Source organism: Sander lucioperca, chromosome 5 (assembly GCF_008315115.2).
Source record: "Sander lucioperca isolate FBNREF2018 chromosome 5, SLUC_FBN_1.2, whole genome shotgun sequence".
NCBI lineage: Eukaryota > Metazoa > Chordata > Actinopteri > Perciformes > Percidae > Sander > Sander lucioperca.
Window position 1 is genome coordinate 29,416,568 of NC_050177.1, and position 21,489 is coordinate 29,438,056.

The following is a 21,489-nucleotide window of genomic DNA, read 5'->3' on the forward strand; positions in this document are numbered from 1 at the left end:
AACACCCCAAATCCCAGAAAAAGTGATTTTTTCGTAATAATCATACACTTTAAAGGAATACGCCACCGATTTTGGAAATAGGGTTATTCACCGCCTCCTTTATATTTATATATATATATATATATATATATATATATATATATATATAGGCTACATATTTATATATATATAGCTAATATTCATGCCGGTATGTTGACAGAAGTTGGAGGTTTTCAGGTGCTGCGTGATATCTCTGTGCCTGAGTAGCAGTGCTTCGGCTGTGCTTCCACCCAATATAGTCCCAAATCAATATCTACCTAGGAATCGTCTAGTCTTAATCTGCATTGCTATTTGTACTCGTTGTGAATACGCAGGCCACAAGAGGTAATTAGGTTTTATTTTTGTTGTTGTTGGCTCACTTTTACTCACGACATGCTAACGGCAACATTGGATTCCATTCACTATGCTAAGCTAAGCTAGCGGCGGGGCTGCTGGACTGCACGCACTGAGACAAAAATGCGTTTTCCCACCTATATAAATATAGAGGAGACGGTGAATAACCCTTTTTCGTATTCCTTTAACTGTATAAAATAAACTCTTTATTTATATTTATTTAACAGTATTTGTGATTTTTAGATTTTCTTGCCTGAAGTACGAAGATAAATTTCTCTTATGAGATAAGTTTCTGTTTTTGTGGCTGGAAAGATGTTAGGATTTAATGAATTAATTTAAAATCCACAAACAGAACAAACTGAACACGTTGATCCAACAGAACTAATAAATACATAAATACATGAATCAACAGTCGAGCCAACAGAAAGCTAACTTTGTTTCTTTATTTTTTATTCACACATAAGTTGTTGTGTTCAAGTAGCCTTCAGTTTTCTTCTCTGGATGGTTTTAATAAATAAGCGTTGAAAAAACTCACAGTTCATGAACACAACACAGCATAATTAATGTCACAAAGATGTTTAAAAGGTGAATAAAGTGAGTTGAGGTAGATTTATCTTCCAGTTCCTCCCTGATGGAGACCTGGTATCAGATATACGACACAGACACAAACATACCATAAATACTCATTTTTCATACATAAACTGGTATTTCTATAAAGTGAACATCAGCTGATAGCAGTTTTAGAAAGCAGATGGTTCAGAGCTGCTTTGTGCTGCAGTAGAAGAAGATGTGACAGTTTTATTAGTGAGACTTTATTCAGTTGATGTTTCTAGATTTGGATCATCAGCTGTCATCATCGGGTCAACACGAGGACAAGAAGCTGAACATTGTTGACATGTTGACTCTCATGTTCACTAACTGTTCATGTTGTTAGAACTGGATTGTTAAACATCACTCACAGCTGAATATGAAATGAACGTTTGAATGATTTTCTTTCAGTTATTGTCAGTGAAGTTGTTAATAAATCATCAGATGATAACCTGCAGCTGTATTGTGTCTTGTTCTCTCCATCAGATGTCTGTGAACTGGAACTGGACACAAACACAGTACACAGATACCTCAAACTGTCTGACAACAACAGGAAGGTGACATGTGTGGAGGAGGATCAGTCATATCCTGATCATCCAGACAGATTTGACTACTGGCCTCAGCTGCTGTGTAGAAATGGTCTGACTGGTCGCTGTTACTGGGAGGTCGAGAGGAGAGGAGTGGGTAATATATCAGTGAGTTACAGAGGAATCAGAAGGAGAGGAGACAGTGATGACTGTAGGTTTGGATGGAATGATCATTCCTGGAGTCTGCACTGCTCTGATGAAGATGGTTACTCTGTCTGGCACAATAAGAGAAAAACACGCATCTCCTCCTCTGTCTCTAACAGAGTAGCAGTGTATGTGGACGTTCCTGCTGGCTCTCTGTCCTTCTACACAGTCTCCTCTGACTCACTGATCCACCTCCACACCTTCAACACCACATTCACTCAACCTCTTTATCCTGGGTTTGGGTTCTGGCCTGGTTCCTCAGTGTCTCTGTGTCCTCTGCAGGACTGAGAGTCTCTCCTGTGGACAGAAACACTGACTGAAGATCAGCTGCTGAAATCAAAGTTCAGTCTGTTCACCATCACACACACTCTGCACTGTGAAGCAGATCTGAGACTCAAACACAAAAACATTCATCTGATTTCATCTCTGGGATTATCAACATTTGAACTGTTGGACTAAAAACACTTCATGATATGTAACATCTAAAAAATAATCAACTGTTATTGGTTACTATTATGTCCTTTATATTTAGAATCATATTGTAATATATTTAAAAATTGGAAAACAAATGTTTCTATAAACAATCATCATATAGTCTAATGTTTCTAAATGCTTTTAATAAAATCTCTACGTTTCATCTTGAGGGAGATCATTTGTTCATTTGATCATATCATGATTTCATTCATCAGTTGACTCTCTTTACTCAGATTGATACAACAGATATAAGTTAAGTTCTTGTGGGCTATAATCTGTCAGATAGAATTGAAATCCAGTATTTTTGAGTCAGAACCAACCTTTCAGTGTAAAGGTAGGGGCTGCGATCACTTTTTGTCAGAACAGCAGAAGCGCGTGTCCCTCCCTCCCGCTCCAGGTGACTGATGGACGGACAGGTGCTGCTGTCGGTTCACTTTCCTTCTTCAGTTGTCGGATGGAAAGTTGGAGATGTTTCCAATCAGCAGAAATCAGCTGGGACAGCCAACCAACACACAAACTGGGAGTACAACCACTTTAATTAATGTTGACTTTGTGAATATTATATCTGAACTTTTAGCTTCAGTCTTCATCACAGACTCCAGCAGTTTTGGACAGTACCGAAGCCAAGTGAATGTAAAATCAATCTGAGCATCACAACTAACTGTTTTAGACACAGATATGGTAATAATAATGCTCTAAAATGCTGTTAGATTGCATTATTTTGTTTTAAATTGTCACATTTTCTTAAGGGGAGGACCCCTAAACCTCCTGCCAAATATGGTCACCCAAGTCTTTTCACCAACCTGGGGAAAAGTGCCCAGTGTTGTTAAACAGGAGGAATGTGAGGTACAACAACAGCCTGTCAACTGCTACTGTTGATTCTGCATCAAGCTGCACAGTTTGGACATGTGCAGCTAACTGACTGCAGCTGGAACATCTGGTGGAGCATCACAGCTGTCTAAAAACACGGACAGATGTTGATGACTGCTACACTTGATTATATCAATAATTCATAATCAGTTAGCCTTGTGTGATGACAAAAACCAAAGTTTCTAAATGTCTGACTTGTTTTCATTCCTGCAGAATGACTCCTCAACAATAACTCCCATCCCAATACTGACCTTACTTCCTTCACCTTTTAATGGTTCTGCTATTACCTTCTGCTTTGGTAGCACTAGGGTTACAACCTTTCTGCCTAATGTCTGTCTCATCTTATTGCTTTTCCCGTCTTTTATTCCTGTTGGCGACATTGAGAATGTAGGCTGAGTGCTGCTTCTGGAAGTTGGTCAGCAGTTCCATGTTTGTACGCACATCCAACTGCTTCATCTACAGTAATGCTAGATCTGTATATGAGGTTCGACTCAATCCACCCACGGTGTTGCACCTTGGAGAATGTGAGTTCATGAGAGATGTCTTTGTCTCCTTGTAACCGTCTTGCCAATTTCTCACTGCGGTATTCAGGATTAGGAAAACCTTGATTTTCCAATGTCTTCATGTACAAGTTGCACATGGATCTTAGCTGGACAACCTCTTTGCGTTCAATCACATTCCTAAGAATGTAATCCTTTACCACACAATACGACTTGTTATGTGCTGCTATCTTCTGGGCCTGCAGGCTGTCAATGTTGTCTGCTGCCTTTCTGCCCTCTCCCTTCCACGCTCATGGGTTTGGTACTCTGTGTTGAAGTTGTTTCTGCATGATGGATGATACTTAGCTACCATTGCAAAAAGGTCCTTTCCCTGCACCTTGCGATAAAGAGCCTCTTTCTTTAATTCCTGTGCCCTAGGTTCAATAACTTTCCAGGCTGATTCCTTGTGTTTCCAACTCTGAAACTTTGTAAGCTCTTCAGTTTTGCCCTTGAAATTGGATTTTGCTTTGTCACAGAAAATACACTGATTTAGGAAACAAGAAGGAATTCTTTCTTGGAGCTCCTTCAGATTGAATTGACAGAGATTTGACATGGTGCAGAGAGTCCTTTTTCAATGATGATGATTCACCAGATGTAGAAGCCTCTGACACTTGTAAACGATCTATTTTCCCTGTAAAGTTTTTATAGCAGTTTTGGTGATAGCCAATTGTATCCAAAGGCAAGTCCTCTAATGTTAATGGAATCTGTTGACAAATATCCATCATGCGGTATGGTGAACTGGCTGCTTCACAGAGTCTCATATCTCGGATACTGTGTAGATATGATAGCTTCTCGCTTGGCCCCCCCTTGCATGCGTTGAGCGTGGTAAAATGACCATACTCAGAAAGAGTTGAGACATGTAACATACATGTTAGGGAACGAATCCTCTTTGGAGGCACTTCAGCTGTGCTACAATGTTTAATTTCCCCCATGGTAAGTATGTATGAAGTATTGAGCCTGAAAATAAAACAAAAACTTTAGCTAGCTACCAACTAAGCTACCAACATTGCTAGTCAAGAATACAGATTTGATTCCCGAAAGCCTGTGATTATAGTAAACATTGATGAAAAAGTACTTTAAGTTATGACTACAAAGGTAGGTATGTATCTTAATTCTAGTTTTAAATACTTACTTACTTTTTCCAAAAGAGAGAGCAGTGGGAGATGGTGATCTGCAGGTACCAGTCGACGGCCACCAACTGCCAAATGCAAAGCCCCAACTTTCCAAAACTGGCAGTCAACTTTTTGGACCTTTTTGGATTTCTTTCTGTAGTTTTTTTTTTTAAAGTTAATTTTCTTTGTTTTGTTTACTTCAAAAGTAAAGCTATTTTCAGTTTCTTCAGGTTGGGGATAGGTGCAGTAAAAGGTTAAAATAAACCCCATTTCAGGCTGCTATTAGTATAATAAAAACATTGTCAAATTAGTTTCTTTTGCTGTTTTTGACCATAGATGGTCAAGATGTTGTAAAATATAACAAATAACAATTTCCTTGGGACAGAATTGTATAGAAAAATGTGTCCATTTGTCTCTGTAAGTTGTTTGCATCAAAAGGTATGCCACTTTATATCATATTTAGATTTTTTGGGTTTGGTGCAAAGGGTTAAAAATAAAGCATTTTGGACATTATTTCAGCTTGGTACCCAATTTAATCTTAAAATAGACACTTGAATGATAAAGAAATAACAGGTTGTGAAAATAAATCACCCTATGCGCTTGAGAAAACAAAAAAATAGTTGATCCTCTACACATCTTTGGCTATTTTTTGCTATTTTTGTCCAGAAATAGGGTCAATATGTTGTCAAATGTTAAAAATAACCATCCCATTAAATCCCCGGGGTCAGAATTGTATGGGAAAATGTGTTCATTTGTCTCTGTATGTTGTTTACTTCAAATGTTATGCCACTTATATCATTTTTTGATTGTTCGGGTTCCGGTCGGGTGCAGCAAAGGGTTAAAAATGAAGCCTTTGGGACATTATTTCAGCTTGGTAGCTGGTAGATTCTAAAAATAGACACATTAAGGGTTAAAACAAATCAGGTGGACCCCTGTTTCCATCTAGACTAAGACCATTTTTCAGGATTTGTAATTTTCAAAAGTGTTTTTAATTAAGAATAAAACATCCAAGGACCTAATATTACATATTCCTTTAAAGCGCAACTCACAGAAATTTGTCAGTTTTGGATTATACAAGTTTTATTCACTGTAACAATTCCAGGACAGATACTGTACGTTTCTGGTAGAATGTCCCAGTCCCTTAACAGTGGCGGTTCTACACGGAGGCATGTCGGCGTGCTGACCAAATCAAAAATGATGAATGTATTATGGTTTTACACGCGAGCGCCAAAAGCGGAACTAATGTGCGACGCAACGTTCTACACGGGTAAATTAGAGCGGCGCACCCAACCACTAGGCTGCAGCCTGCAGCGTGTGGTGCTGCTCGGTGAATGAGACAGCGACTACTCTTGGAGAGAGCAGAGGAGCTCCGAGTTCTCCTGGTGGTAAGCTGAACCATTTCATCTCCTAAGGGACTTGTTGTTGTTGTCATAACCGTGTTCCTTTTGTTCCTCACACTGAGAATGAAATCAAGTCTGGAAATGTCTGGTCTCGATGTGTTTACAAACTTAATCATATCTAAACAAACTCATCTCATCAAAGCAGAAGTGAATATCCAAATGTCAGTCTCCTTCTAGGTCTACACAATGCTGTGATGTTAACACCTAACTTCATCCGTCTTGGCTGCTGCATCGCGATAATAAAGACATTTGAGTAAAGTAATCAACAGGCTATCTGTCCGTGTTAAGTAGGGAGGGATGGTTAGGTAACGAAATGTAATGCATGCCCCTACGTTTGTTCTTCTTCTAATAGTTATCATGAAACGATGAAGGGACATAGCGTCCTTTTTAGCCCCAGGAAACAAAAAAGTGAGAGAAACAAATGAAGGTGTTGAGGAGCAGGAAGAGGGAGAGCCAGAGGAGGTTTAGATTTATTCCCAGTTTAATATAATGCTGTTTTCTCCAAACTCCTCTGAGTTGATTGTGTAGCTAGGAAGGAAATGGAACAGTTTTCCAGCCTCTGCTTTGAGTTTTCCGACTGTTGTTTTAGTTGTGTGTGGATGTGAGGAAAACGAGAGGAGACAGCAGCTCCTGAATATCTCTGCTGCTTTGATTTGTACTGAACAGAATCCAGAGTGAGTCCAGCAGCCCCAGTGGACATCTGCTGGATTTCAGGACAAGAGAGGAATGGAGGAGGACAACCAGAACCTGGAGCAGCGGAGCAACAAGGTCCCCAGAAGACAAGCAGCAGACTGGGACTCTGATACCAGCCATGTTCAGGTCAGTGTTCAGGGGGGTATCGCACAAAAGTAGAATTTATAAATCCAGGGTAACTGATAAAGCCAGGCTTGACCTAGTCTAATCTGTGCAGCCTGGCTTGGTGTGTTTCACGAAGGCCAAGTCAGGATGAGGAGGAGAGACTAGGTCGAGTCAGGCTGAGGAGGAGAGACTAGGTCGAGTCAGGATGAGGAGGAGAGACTAGGTCGAGTCAGGCTGAGGAGGAGAGACTAGGTCGAGTCAGGATGAGGAGGAGAGACTAGGTCGAGTCAGGATGAGGAGGAGAGACTAGGTCGAGTCAGGATGAGGAGGAGAGACTAGGTCGAGTCAGGCTGAGGAGGAGAGACTAGGTCGAGTCAGGCTGAGGAGGAGAGACTAGGTCGAGTCAGGATGAGGAGGAGAGACTAGGTCGAGTCAGGATGAGGAGAGACTAGGCCGCAGTAAGACAACTGCTTAGGGACGTCTACAAATTACAACACCGGAAAAAAAAGAGATACAACAAAAATATTTATTAATTTAATGATTAAATAATAGGGATGCACCGAATGTTCGGCAACCGAAATTATTCGGCCGAATAAGTAAAAAGGCCGAATAAATTTTGCCGAACAATGACGTTTTTAATGACGCAATCAAATAGTAACCCGCGTAGAGTGAGAGGCGCGTGCTTTATGCAGCAAACATGTCAGCAGTGTGGAAGCACTTTAAAGTGTCAGAGAAAGAGGCAAAAACGGCAGTTTGCAGACATTGTTCTGCTGAATTGTCCAGAGGGGGTGCATCTGCAAAAACGTACAGCACTTCAAGTTTAATTTATCACTTAAAATCAAGACCCCCAGAACATCATGCAGAGTACGAGAAAGACACGGCGGCGGCTACGGCAACAGCAGCAGCGAAAAGGAAAGTAGCTCCCAGTCCTAGTACACCCACTCCATCTGTGGCTGACTTCTTAGAAAAGGCAAAAAAGTTTGCCAATGACAGTGCCAAAGCTAAAGGAATTACTAAAAGGATAATGGAATTCATCGCATTGGATGATCAACCATTCTCGGTTGTAGAGGATGTTGGATTTCGCAGGCTTATAGACCATATTGAGCCCCGTTACACCATCCCTAGTAGACGGCATTTCTCAGACGTGTGCTTACCTGAGATGTATAACGTAGTTTCAACTAACGTCCGTGAGCTTTAGGCTACAGATATTGCAGCCCTCAGCTTCACGACTGATATTTGGAGCTCGGATGTGAGCCCCACCAGTATGCTGAGTTTAACTGCGCAGTGGATCGACACAGATTTCAAGCTACAAAAGATTGTGCTTCACTCACAAGAGTTTAGAGGGTCCCATACAGCTGTAGCCATATCCGAGGCGTTCACCAACATGTTTGACACTTGGCGTATCGACCGATCTAAAGTGCATGCGGTAGTCAGTGACAACGCAAGAAATATGGCTAAAGCCATGGAAGATAGCAATCTGAAAGGCATACGGTGTATGGCACACACAATTCAACTGGCGGTCAACGAGGGATTGTTGAGTCAGCGCAGTATAGCAGATGTGATAGCGATAGGCAGGAAAATTGTTGGCCATGTCAAACATTCACCGCTTGCCTATGCGCGCCTGCAATCTATCCAAGAACAGTTCGGAATGCCACAAAAACGTTTCCAACAAGATGTGAGCACAAGGTGGAACAGTACATATTATATGCTGGAAAGCCTTTTTGCGCAAAAGCGAGTCTTGGCCACATACATAGCAGATCATGACCTGCCCGCAACATTCAACGCATACCAGTGGGTGTTAATAGAGAACGTTCTCTCTCTTCTTGCCCCCTTTGAGCAGATAACAAAAGAGATAAGCTCATCTGATGCATCTGTGGCAGACGTCATACCCTTACTTGCAGCACTAAAGCGTCTTTTAAACAAAGAGGCTGAAACAGACCACGGAGTGAAAACAACTAAAAGTGCGCTCTTAGAAGCTGTCAGCACACGATTTAGTCAGGCGGACTCAGAACCCCTGTACTGCATCGCGACTGTGCTTGATCCACGATATAAAGATCATTACTTGGATGTGGGGGAAAAGATGCGCACACGAGAAATGATCCAGGCCGAGTTGGATTTGGGAAAGCCGCTAGGTGATGGAGACGGTCAGGTGATGCACAGCGCAGGAGATGAAAACAGCGCAGAGAGTAAACGGGCTCGTACTACAGATGAGCCGCGCACAGTCTCGCTGTCTGACATGTTCGATGAGATCCTCCAAGAGAATAACCCATTTGCAAGACAGAGGACAAGCTCGACCGCTCAACAGTTAGATGGGTATCTCTCAGAAGTCCCCATCCCCAGGAGCAATAACCCTCTCGAATTTTGGAGGACCAATCAAGGCCGCTTCCCCGACCTGGCGCAGATGGCACGCAGGTAGGCTACTTGTATGGGAAATTAATTTAAGATTTTATTTATATTTTGGATTATGGTAACACTTTATAAGTAGTTTCTATTTTTAACATTAACTAACAAAGAAAAACCCTTATTAAAAGCATTTATTAATCTTAATGTTAACATTTACTAATACAGTATTAAAATTAAGTATCACATTTGTAATTTTTGAATTAAAAAGTATCAAAAGTGGTAGGCCTATTTGTTAAAATTGTTAATGCACTTATACTAACATGAACTAAATATTTTTTATTATCTTACATTAACGAAGATTAATAAATACCATAACAAATGTATTGCTCATTGTTAGCTAATGCAATAATGTTAACAAAAGGAAACATTATAAAGTGTTACCTATATTTTATATTATGTATTTTGTGAAAATTTAACTATTTTCAGTGTAGTAAAATAGTAGGCCTACACTGGGTTTCAACCATTTCATTATCTTGAAGACATTGTTCGTTTTGAAATGAGCAACTGTCAGAAAACTGCAATAAAATTTTCATTCATTGTTCAGTGTTAAATAAATATTTTGAAATTGTATTTTTGTTATTTGATTTATTTATCTGAAAGCAACACAAAATAGTAACAAGCAAATTTTTACTATTTAATTATTGTAATGGTGAAAAAATTGGCAAAATTAATGGAAAAAATGCGAAACACCGCGTTCGGTATTCGGCCTTCGGCCAAGCATTTCATTATTATTCGGCTTCGGCCAAGAATTTCATTTCGGTGCATCCCTATTAAATAAGGTAATGTTTCCAAACTTACCTCAATTATAACTTGTCTCCTGCTAGTGAGGAATTTAAATGATTTATTAAAAGTAATAATACATAACAATAATAACTTATTTCACCAGTAAATTGCTGTTAAACAACAAAATCAGATGAGAAAAGGGTATTTTACAATAACTTTGAATGCACCAAACGTTTACCCGTTTCAAGTTAACGCAACATTTAGGATATATTGTGCAGACCTAGCTACAACTGTTAATAAAAAAACACGTTAGAAAAAGTGTGGCAAATAGCGGACCGACTGAATGATAAATCTAAAAATATACATGTATGAACTACTGCTCTTAACTGAAACCATTCAATGAGTCACTTGTCATTTGCAAAAATGAGCAGTTGTACACTTTGCATTAAAAGCGAGCAGTGGAAGTTAATATGACTTAGGTCATTTATATTTTAGCCCATGAGAGAGAGAGAGGGAGGAACAGAGTGAAAGAGATATTTATGCATCATATTCTAGTGTTGTAGAAAATGGATCTTCATGGTAAATTTCCTGAGTAACATTATCTTCTGCTCACTTTTAAGGCAAAGAGTACAACTGTTAATTTGTGCAAATGATTAGTAGCCTAATCCTTGAATGGTATGATTATGATGGTTTCAGTTCAGAGCAGTGGTCAGTTAAGGCGAGACACGGCAGGCAAAAACATCGTTTTTTTTCACTGGTCAATTTTGAGATTTTGGGCTATTTGGCTTCAATAACATGTCTTCTTTCAGACTTGTGGTGAAATAAAGTCCGAAATACACATTTAGGTCTTTATTTTACTACACTTTGTCTGTTTGCGTCGGTAGATTTCACCTAAATTCAACAAAAGTTGGCGTTCTAAATCGTCGCGCTGCTCCGCGATCGCTGTCTGCACCCTGTCATCACACATACCGTTGGAAAGCTCTCTTTCTCCTGTACAATGCTGTCGGATCCAAATATGGTCATTTCCTTTTTATCAGCAACCAATCGTGAAAGTAAAAGGGGGGATTTAACTCAAAATGCGCAATCTCATTGGCTGATGCCAATTTCTGACAACGTGATTCGTTCAGAATGGTCACGTGACGCGCTCTGACATTTCCGCGGTAGCTCAAAATGTTGAAAGAAGTGCGTCGAAAACGGCCGAAAATCACCTCAGAGAAGACGAAAACAGTTGTTATTAGCAAGAAGACACAGGGGATCACAAACTAAGACAGCAGATGATGAAATGCCTTCACATAGTACGTCGATGTTTAAACTGTCGTTCAGAAAACAGGAGTGTTCAGACAGCGGAGGTAATCAGACTCTCTCTCTCTCTCTCTCTCTCTCTCTCTCTCTCTCTCTCTCTCTCTCTCATACAGTTTTGTATAATATAATTACTATATAATAGGATACTAAACAAATCTGTAATTTTGGGATCCTAAAGTGGTTGTGAGTCCCTCAGGCTGTAGCAGGCAGATCCATATGTAGCTGTCAGTGGAGCTGCTGTCACCTCTCCTAGGAGAACTACCAGCTTCTCTTCTGGTCTTAACTTTTTTTGGCTATTTTTCCAAGGTGTAAATCTCTTAGTGAAGATAGTTTTTCCCAGTGGAGGAGGAAGTGTATCTCTGTCTGACCCAGCTGGTGGTCACTGAGCCTGTATTTAGTCAGGATCCGTCTCTTCTTTGTATCTCTGACAGTGTGAAGATAATCTGTCAAATAATAATTTAGTCTACTTTGTTTGCTTTCTCCAATGTTCTAAATATTGGTCTTTTGAATGAGTCATAATTAGTTTTGTTCTGTTGTGTTATGAACCAGTGCTGATGGGAGCCTGGTTAGTTATCTTCACCATCAGCTGACTGAGAGGACTGGTTCTGGTTAGTTATCTTCACCATCAGCTGACTGAGAGGACTGGTTCTGGTTAGTTATCTTCACCATCAGCTGACTGAGAGGATTGGTTCTGGTTAGTTATCTTCACCATCAGCTGACTGAGAGGACTGGTTCTGGTTAGTTATCTTCACCATCAGCTGACTGAGAGGACTGGTTCTGGTTAGTTATCTTCACCATCAGCTGACTGAGAGGACTGGTTCTGGTTAGTTATCTTCACCATCAGCTGACTGAGAGGACTGGTTCTGGTTAGTTATCTTCACCATCAGCTGACTGAGGGGACTGGTTCTGGTTAGTTATCTTCACCATCAGCTGACTGAGAGGACTGGTTCTGGTTAGTTATCTTCACCATCAGCTGACTGAGGGGACTGTTTTGTGGGAAAAGTAAGCTTGAGGCAGCAGGATGTATGGCCATCTCCACCTTGATGAAGGTGCCTCTGCCATGCTTTCTGTTATGGAGAAGTTGTGGCTTCAGAGCTCAGTTGTGACGGTCAATTCAATGAGAGAAACTGATATGCTCAGGATCTCGAAAGCTGAGGCCGTCACAGCTGCCAGTGTAAAACATAGTCTAGAGTCTAAGCACAGCTAAAATACATATGGTGCTGGAATGGACAATTAGATTTAAAAAAAGCTGTGACAGCTACTGTTGGTCTTGTTCTGTGTCCATACACCTGTCCAGCGTGGGTTTTGTCGGCAACTTTGTGCATGATACGCCAATGTTAATTCATTAAGTTACTGTAGTTGTAGGCCTTATATGCCTGCCATTTTATTAAATAATCAATTTTCATGAGCTTGAAATATTCTATATTATTATCATTAAGGGCCTGAGCATTTATTCTGTTTTTGAGCAATTTTTCCAATAGAAATGTATTAAATTCCACTATTTAAATCTTTAAATGCTGTTTTCTCAAAATGAGTTTTTTATCATTCTCCAGTAGAAACATCTCAGCCTATGTAGCACCTATGTACACCAAACTTTCCAATTATACACTTAGTAGTATTCTGAAGATATTTACAGAGGGATTTGTTAATAAATCATTCCTGCCCTGATTTATGTAACATTTTAAGCTAAAAAACATGGCGAAAATCGATTTTTTTAGGGCTATGGACAGTATATTTTGATTTCCTAGGTAATGAAAGCAGATATCCTGAAATCCCTCTGTAATTTTGTTTTCATCTTGTGTGTAAACAAAATGAAAAAAGAATTTTGCACCTGGCTTTATCATATGTTCAGATCTATCTACCGAAAATATATGCAAAATCACGCATATTTAATGAGAAAATGCATAATTTGCATAATTAAACATACACATTTCAAAAACTTGTAATACATTTTTTTTATATACTTGTGTAAGTAATCAACTGAGGAAGTTTCATGGAGATATCTATTATTTTAAAATTTTAGCCTATTCACCTGTAGTGTCTCGCCTTAATGTATATTTTTAGGCTGCTTACACATTCAGTCGGTCCGTGATCGTCTGCCACGCTTTCTCTCTCTCTCTCTTTTTTTACAAATAATGTGTTTCACGTTATCATACTTCCACAAGAAGCTGCTGGTCACTCTGTGTAAAGTATGAACGATGATTATTCTCCATTTTAACATCAGTAAATCTGTTATCAACCTCACGGTCTGCTCATCTATCTGAATTACATCAGCCTGACTCGACCTAGTCTCTCCTCCTCATCCTGACTCGACCTAGTCTCTCCTCCTCAGCCTGACTCGACCTAGTCTCTACTCCTCAGCCTGTCTTTGCCGTCGTGAAACACAGAACACCAGGATGCTCTGATCAGACTAGGTCAAGCCTCGCTTTATCGGTTATCCTGGATTTATAAATTCTACTGTTGTGCAATACCACTTTAAGAACACATTGATTTCATGTAATTCTGAGCCATTTGGTTACTTCTCAACAATCCATTTTTGTAAGCCTGGGTGGTTACCTAACACTATTTAACATTTTTAAAATGAAAATCTTTTGCTATGTTTACACCTCACGTCCACACTACTGAGGTTAGCAGAGTTTCCCATACATTGGTTCTACTTTCCAAACAACGGTGAATTTTTTACAGCGCAGACAGACCAGCTGCCTCCAGCCCCTCCCCCTCGCAAAGTTGTGTGCCACATGCATGACAGCACCAACGTTGCACTTGCTCAGAGAGGCTATCGTTAGTAGTAGCATGCTGCTGGTGGTCTTGCAATGGGATTAACTGTACTAATAAAACCGTAGAAACAACAGGGCCACACTGCTGTGAAAGCTCCCTGAACATCATTTATCAGAGTCTGGTTGTTACCCCTCTCCGCGGCAGGCTCCTCCGCTTCATGTCTTTATAACGGAGCTAGCTAACCGACGCTAACTGCTAATCAGAGCTAATGGTTGCTAACCGAGCCTTCAGTTCTCCGTGCCTGTATCCATTAACTGTATTTATGGACCCGAGACCGAATTAAACCCTTAATTTTATTAAATTGGCTCTAAAAGTTTTAAACTACAATTCAGAGTTGTTTGAATGACAGAAATCTGCTCAGATGAGAACTTAATGAGTGCAACAGGACATGTATAGTACAGAACAGTAGGCTATGTTTAGGAACCCCAAAACACGGATTAATACACTTCAAAAAATGAACAATGATCTAACAAACAAAATGAACAATAATTTACTTTAGATATTCCTAGTCTTATGTGATTTAACAAGAGTTAGGAGGAAGCAGTGTTGAGATTAATAATAACATGTCATTTTTTGTATGGAGTATAGTATTATGGGTATTTTATCTGCTGAACCGTTAACATTTGGCAAAAAAAAAAACTGATTTAATTGTCAAAGCACATCATGGCTACACTTTTTCGTCATTTGTTTAAAATTTCAGGAGCAATTTTTTGTTTTTTAGCAAAATACTGAAAGCAGCAGAACTGAGTAGGCTACATTTTAATATCTGTTTATTTATCACAAGTTATATCATTATCGCGATATTCAACAACGTTACAGCATATCGCATATTTTCCTCATATCGTGCAGCCCTAATAACTACCCTGAAATAGTGTCAGATGCTGCATAGTGTCGCAATATTGTCGTCTTTAAGTCTAATTTGTTTAATATGTAAATAGTTTTTTCTTTCTAAATGATCTGATAATGTTGTGTAGTCATTGTTTTCAACTTCTTTTGACTAGTTTATAACTGAACCCATTATTACTAAACCTAGCCATCACACACCGCGCCGTCACATCCTGCGCCACACACCACCACCAGTAAATTCTCAACCTGTGGGAAACACTGAGAAGAGCCCGATGGCTTCCATAGTAACATGTCTGCAACCAGAAGAACTTTACCTTTATTTTGACATCAAATTAATGTATGTATTTCAAAAGGTTTGAATGGGATTTAAAGGATGAAAAATACCCAGAATGTATGAAAGGTTTGTGTTATTTTAAAGTTACCATGGGATTTCTAACTGAAAGTAAAACTGAAGAGAGTGAGCAAATTTTTTAGTTTTTAAATTGCCAATCATTTGAATGGGGAAACTTGCCTGAAAAATGTTGAATATTTCTGAACATATTAAATTTATGAAAAGTACATTTGCTTCCATAATAACATGTCTGCAACCGGCACATATTTTCCTTCATGTTGTCATAAATTATTGTATGGAGAGTGAAAATTGTGAGTGAGAGCAAGTCCAGGGTTTAAAAAGGTTGTTCACTTACTCTCTTTCTCTCTCTCTTTCTCTCTGTTTGTCTGTTGCTATAGAAACGGAGAGGAGGAGAGGGACCCAAACGTCAACACTGTGACAAATCCTTCACAACATCTGGATATTTAAAGATTCATCAGAGAGTTCACACTGGAGACAATCTACACAGCTGTGATCAATGTGGGGCAGCTTTCACACGACAGAGTCACCTAAAAATCCATCAACGCATTCACACTGGAGAAAAGCCTTACAGCTGTGATCTATGTGGTACAACATTTTCTCAGAGTGGTCACCTTAAATCTCACCAGCGTGTTCACACTGGAGAGAAGCCTTACAGCTGTGATCTATGTGGTACAACATTTTCTATGAGTGGTAACCTTAAATCTCACCAGCGTGTTCACACTGGAGAGAAACCTTACGGCTGTGATCTATGTGGTAAAACCTTTTCTCAGCGTAGTGACCTTAAATCTCACCAGCGTGTTCACACTGGAGAGAAACCGTACTGGTGTGAACAATGTGGTAAAACTTTTTCTCATAGTAGTCACCTTAAATCTCACCAGCGCGTTCACACTGGAGAGAAACCGTACTGGTGTGAACAATGTGGTAAAACTTTTTCTCATAGTAGTAACCTTAAATCTCACCAGCGCGTTCACACTGCCTCGTTGTGAACATGTTTCAGAGCCAAGCTGTGTCCTCCTGCCTCCTCCTCATGCCCTGATAGCTGTGTTGTTATTTTCTGATCTTCTCTCCACATTGAAGGCTGACCAGCAGTAACTTTATCTTCTGAACAGCATGTATGTTATCCTGGCTACGACTACACATTACACTCCCTCCCTTTGAAGGGATTTATTCAACTCAAAATTAGTTTGTTTGAGTTCAGGGTTCAACTGCTAGTGCTTTTTAACTAATGCTGCTACAAAGAAGTATTTGTTGTTGTTAATTAATCACCTGGTAAATACAATTTGCACAAATTCTAATCACTGTTTACTAAGGTGATGTCAAGTTGCTGAAATATTCAGTGTATTGTCACTTAAGACAAAGAAAAGAAGCAAACCTTCATAACTGACCATCTTTAATCAGAACATGGCTGCTGCTGCTGCTTAAAAAATGACTTGAACAGTTAATGTGTTTAAACTGCGTCTGTGCCGCCGCCATCTTGGGACAGACAACTGATCTTAAAGACTCAGAAAAAGATTGTTGTACTGCTTTTGGATGTTCATGTGAAAGAAATGCTAAACTAAGCAACATGGAATAACATTTCACGGATGAAAAATGTGTTTTATAATATTATACTATTACGAAAGTGTTGAATTTAATATCACAAAAGGTAACATTAATCCTTCTTTTAAGCTAACAGTAAGTTAAGTGCCTGTCCTGATACTGGATTGAGCTAATGCTAGCTTGTGTCAGGTCATGTATGTTTTATTTAAGTGATTATTAATATCTCAGTAAGATGCTGAAAACAATGTTTGTGTGTCACTGAACAGTTCCTCACATCATTCCCCATAGACCCCCATGTGAAAAAATCCAAACTTTACATCAGAAATAAACATGTTTACAGCCTGGTACAAAAAAAGGGTTTTGGTCTATGAAGCTAATTTCACACTTCATACCAACTGTTTATATAACTCACCTGTTTAAATTGTATCAAGGCTTAAATCAGCAGACTGTCACTAGCTTCAAAATATTTAGAAAAAGTTTGGTAAAAATACCTGCATTTTTTATTTGATCAAGTATCCTGTATTATAAATACATGTCTGGCATTTGTAGTAAACCGCTTAAAAATCAGTTGGAAATTCAGCGAGAAATTATGATTTTAATTGTGGATAGACCTTCTGCCTCCATAGATACACATGCATTAGGAGGAGCACAATGTTCGTTAGGAAATGGTCGCCATGTCAACATATCGCTCTAATAAACAGCAGCGGCCAATGTAGTGTGTATATATGTATATAAATATATATATTTATATATATATATAGTATCCCACAGGCTTCTTCAGTGGATTAGACACATGAGAACAGCTGGTTGTATTCGGGGGAAGTTTTCGAGCTTTTGGCTAATTCTGGGATTTTTAACCCATGTATAATCATTTGTTTTATAAATTTGATCTGTCCTCTTCTTAAATAAACTGAATTTAATTGAACTTTGACATTTAGTTTCTTCTTATTTTACAGGTTTATTCTTTTTTATGACGACATCATACTTCAGTTTATCACAAACATGAAGGAAGGGTAAAAACTAATCTGAAAAGTAACTAGAAAATGCATTTCCTGCAGAAAATGCTTGTGAATGCTGAAAAGCTAAATTGCTAAAGTTTAACTAGATTGCTGGCTTTAATGTGAAAGAAGGTGAAGCAGTAAGAATAGTTGGAATAGTATTAATTAGTTTAAATTTCTTTAACATGTTAAATAACACCAAACATGTATGATACTAAAGTAGAATATTTAAAGGTTTTCTGAAAAGCTGTCACTACACTGAGTTGCAGGTTTCAATGTGAAGAAGAAGGTGAAGTTGTGCAAAAAATGTGCAAAAGTGGAAACTGTTATAATTAATATGAATGTCTTTAAAATATGAATAATACTAACATTGTATGAAATATCTGTGCCACTGAACTCTATCGATCTGCGCTCGTTGCTGAGCAACAGTGTGCTCCGTTAGTGTCTCCTCTATAGTTCGGTGGGCTCGGTGAGATTCGGGGCTGAAGTTGTAACATTGTTGCATTTTTCATTTGGTTCGGTTTGCGTCACACTGCACTTTATCAAACGCAGCAAACATATGGAACGCCAAAAGGGTCCCATTTCGTCACAATTCGCACGGCGTTTTGAACGACATTTGTGGCGCTACCTGGCGTTTATTAAAGCCACTACACGTCTAATAAACGCCACCTGCCGTTTATTAAACGCCACCACGCGTGTGACGTCATCAGGCGTTTAATAAACGCCACCAGATGCTTATTAGACACCTGGTGGCGTTTTGATAATCAACTCCGCCCTGTCGCTTTCACAGCCAATAGATTTGAACTCTAATCACCCAATCAGTAAAGAAGGAGGTCAGGCAACACTAATCAAGCATAGATCTCCTTTGCAGCTTGTTTGAGTAGCCCAAAGAAATGCACAACTTTGTAGTATGTTAGTTTTGTATTGCCAGACATCAGTAGGCACTTGGTGCTCATACTTTATTTAATTAATCAATCCAAATCATCCTCCCAAAAATGTAATAAAAAGTGGTGAGGAGCTATTTTCATTATTACCTGCTTAAATTTAATAAGCGCTGTCACACTAAGAACCTAATGGCATCACATCTGCCTTTTATTGTACATTTTATCTGGGTCTATTGTTAAAAGGGTTTCAGATATGGTGATATTTAATTGCTGCAAATACAGGTCTATTACTACAAGACCAAGAGAGGGGTTAACATGAAGAGTAAGCAGATTTTCAAAAATACTGTACTCTTAATTCAACTACTAGGAACCAAAGGGTAGCTTACCAGAAAATCTGACAACTCAAAGGAATTAACAAAAAGGATTAATAACCACCAGCGCTCTATCTAAAGCAACTAAATTAAACATACGTGTCTCATACTTCATTTGACCTTTCAGGAGACTTACCTTGACACAGGAACAGCAGGTGTCAGATCCCTCAACACATTCAAATACTATGGTTTATGATCTTGACTCAACTGGACATTAAGTTATAATAATAAATCATTAAGCATTTTAATTTATTTTTATTCCATGCATTACTAAAAATATTAAGCTGAAAAATGTACTGACAAACACAAAAGCATGACATAAAAATGAGATTTATTAAATAACATAAAAAATTCAGCAGCACTAGGGTGCAAGTAGTCCTTTGTGCATAGTTTCTGGTATATATTTATAAGGACCACGTGACATCACAGTGCTTTGCTGTCACCATTTTTGCGTCTGGTCAAAGCTAGAGGACTACGTCATATCAACCACAACAACTAGAGGAGACGGATACGCGATACACACAAGAGAATACGCGGAACAAATAGTTTTTGTCGTAATGTTAACCAGCTGTTAGCCCTTAACGAACAACTTGCTACACTGTTGATAATTGATGACTAGCATGTCCTGTTATCACATACTGGACATTAGTTTTTCTTCAAGTGCCATATGTTGGTGTCATTCACCTATCCTGCAACAGCGTATTGATGGGCATCTGTACTCATGACATACTCCAGTGTATGGGGATGAATTATGTACAAGTTAATTTTAAATGTGTCAGGAAAAGTAAGTTTGGGCTGACGTAGGACTGGGCGATTTATATATAAATTTTAGAGTATCGTTCAATATGTTTGATGTTGAGATGGAAAACAATATGCAAGGTCCAGTGGAGGTGAGTTAAGCAGGAATGGTTCAGGAGGTTCTTTTCTTGACTGCCATGCAGGGCTGCGATGGAGAGTTGACAGTCAAGTGACACCTTTCAAAACAATGGATGACACCGCAGCCTCCTCGGGAAAAGTGGAACTGGATCAGCACTGTTTCGGAAAATGTGATCTCCCTTACAGGAAGTTGTAGATGGAGCGGATGAGGGGAGTCACTAGGGTACAGAGAGAGAAGATGACATTAGTGGAAGTGACAGACATTCAAACTTCACTTCTGTACAAGCAACACAAGATATCTGTCATTCCATCCACTCAAACTTCGAAAATAGAGAAATCCCTGTTCTCTTGTAAGTTTCTGTCTGTATGGAGTATATGGTGGAGGACAGATCCCTGTGCCCCAGAGTACCTGTGACTGGCTGATTTTGAAACAAAGATAAATGAGCATACATGAGGAAAAATGATCTGTGTTTGTTTTCTTTGATCCTGTCACTGCCGTGCAGTCGATACACTGTCTAACATTTGGCGCTGTGCGGGCAACTTTCCATTATATCGTTCATAATTCAAACAATACTCGGCTAGAAGTTCTCATTCTTTGATTTTCTTTTACTGCTGATTCGTGTAAACAGCTGGTAGCGCATCTGCTGCTTGTGTTACGACCCAACGTGGAGACTGCAGTGAGTGTCAAGCACACCTTTTTCTTAACTTAAGTCACACATTTTAGATAAGGGAATTTATTTAGTTAAAGTACAAAAATAATATGAAAACACATTTATGGTGTATTAGAAAAATAAACACAAGTGAGGCCAGTATAAATAACTCCCTCTTTTTTATGACACACTAAATATGTTGCCTCAATATAGCTTTCAGAGTATGCTATTGTTACCTCTGCTTAGGTTTCAATAAAATAAATGCATAAATCCTTTTGACATGTAAACCTGAATAGTTATCTGTGGGCCCACACTCACACATTCATACTCAGCAATCAAAATACAAACAAAAAAACCCTGTTGCAGCGAGGAGGCCTAAAACTGTGACGGCCGTTTCACTTGTTTACACAACCAATACAATAAACATGGGATTGTAAGTACATTGGCTGATAGGTCATGACCCTCCAACAAAATTAAAGAAAGACGATGATTGACATATTAGGCTGCTATCGAGTTAAACTGTGTGGCTGATTACACGTGTTGAATCATGTACACTTACACTCAAACTACAGTCAATTACATGCACTTCAAACTTTTAAAAACTGTAAATATAACTCTTACATTTTAAAGGTTTTATTCATGTTAACTATTTTAACATATGGCATTAACTTATATTTTCTTCACCATATTTATATATTTGTATTGCATTTAAATATTTTCAATTACTGTTTTAACTACTAAACTCTCAATATCTAAATGAAATTTACCCAGGGCTACATATTGATTTAGAGCACTTCTTTACTTTGCAGTCTGTATGCAACACTTTGATGGTAATATACATATTGTGAACACAAAAACCACACTCATTTTTCATTTGGTGACT

The 21,489-nt window shown here is 38.9% G+C and overlaps 2 protein-coding genes and 2 long non-coding RNA genes across 4 annotated transcripts in view; 3 read left to right on the plus strand and 1 right to left on the minus strand.

Moving 5' to 3' along the window:
- The window catches only part of LOC118495137, a 470,232-nt gene that overhangs the window by 336,184 nt on the left and 112,559 nt on the right, over positions 1-21,489 (plus strand). The gene's annotated exons all lie outside the window — the stretch shown is intronic.
- The window catches only part of LOC116034886 (NLR family CARD domain-containing protein 3-like), a 972,843-nt gene that overhangs the window by 330,941 nt on the left and 620,413 nt on the right, over positions 1-21,489 (minus strand). The gene's annotated exons all lie outside the window — the stretch shown is intronic.
- The window catches only part of LOC116038069 (protein NLRC3-like), a 49,161-nt gene that overhangs the window by 1,237 nt on the left and 26,435 nt on the right, over positions 1-21,489 (plus strand). The gene's annotated exons all lie outside the window — the stretch shown is intronic.
- On the plus strand, positions 198-16,189 carry LOC118495157. Its single transcript, XR_004897482.1, has 3 exons — positions 198-208; positions 8,822-8,829; positions 16,083-16,189. It is a non-coding gene; the product is annotated as an uncharacterized LOC118495157 (long non-coding RNA).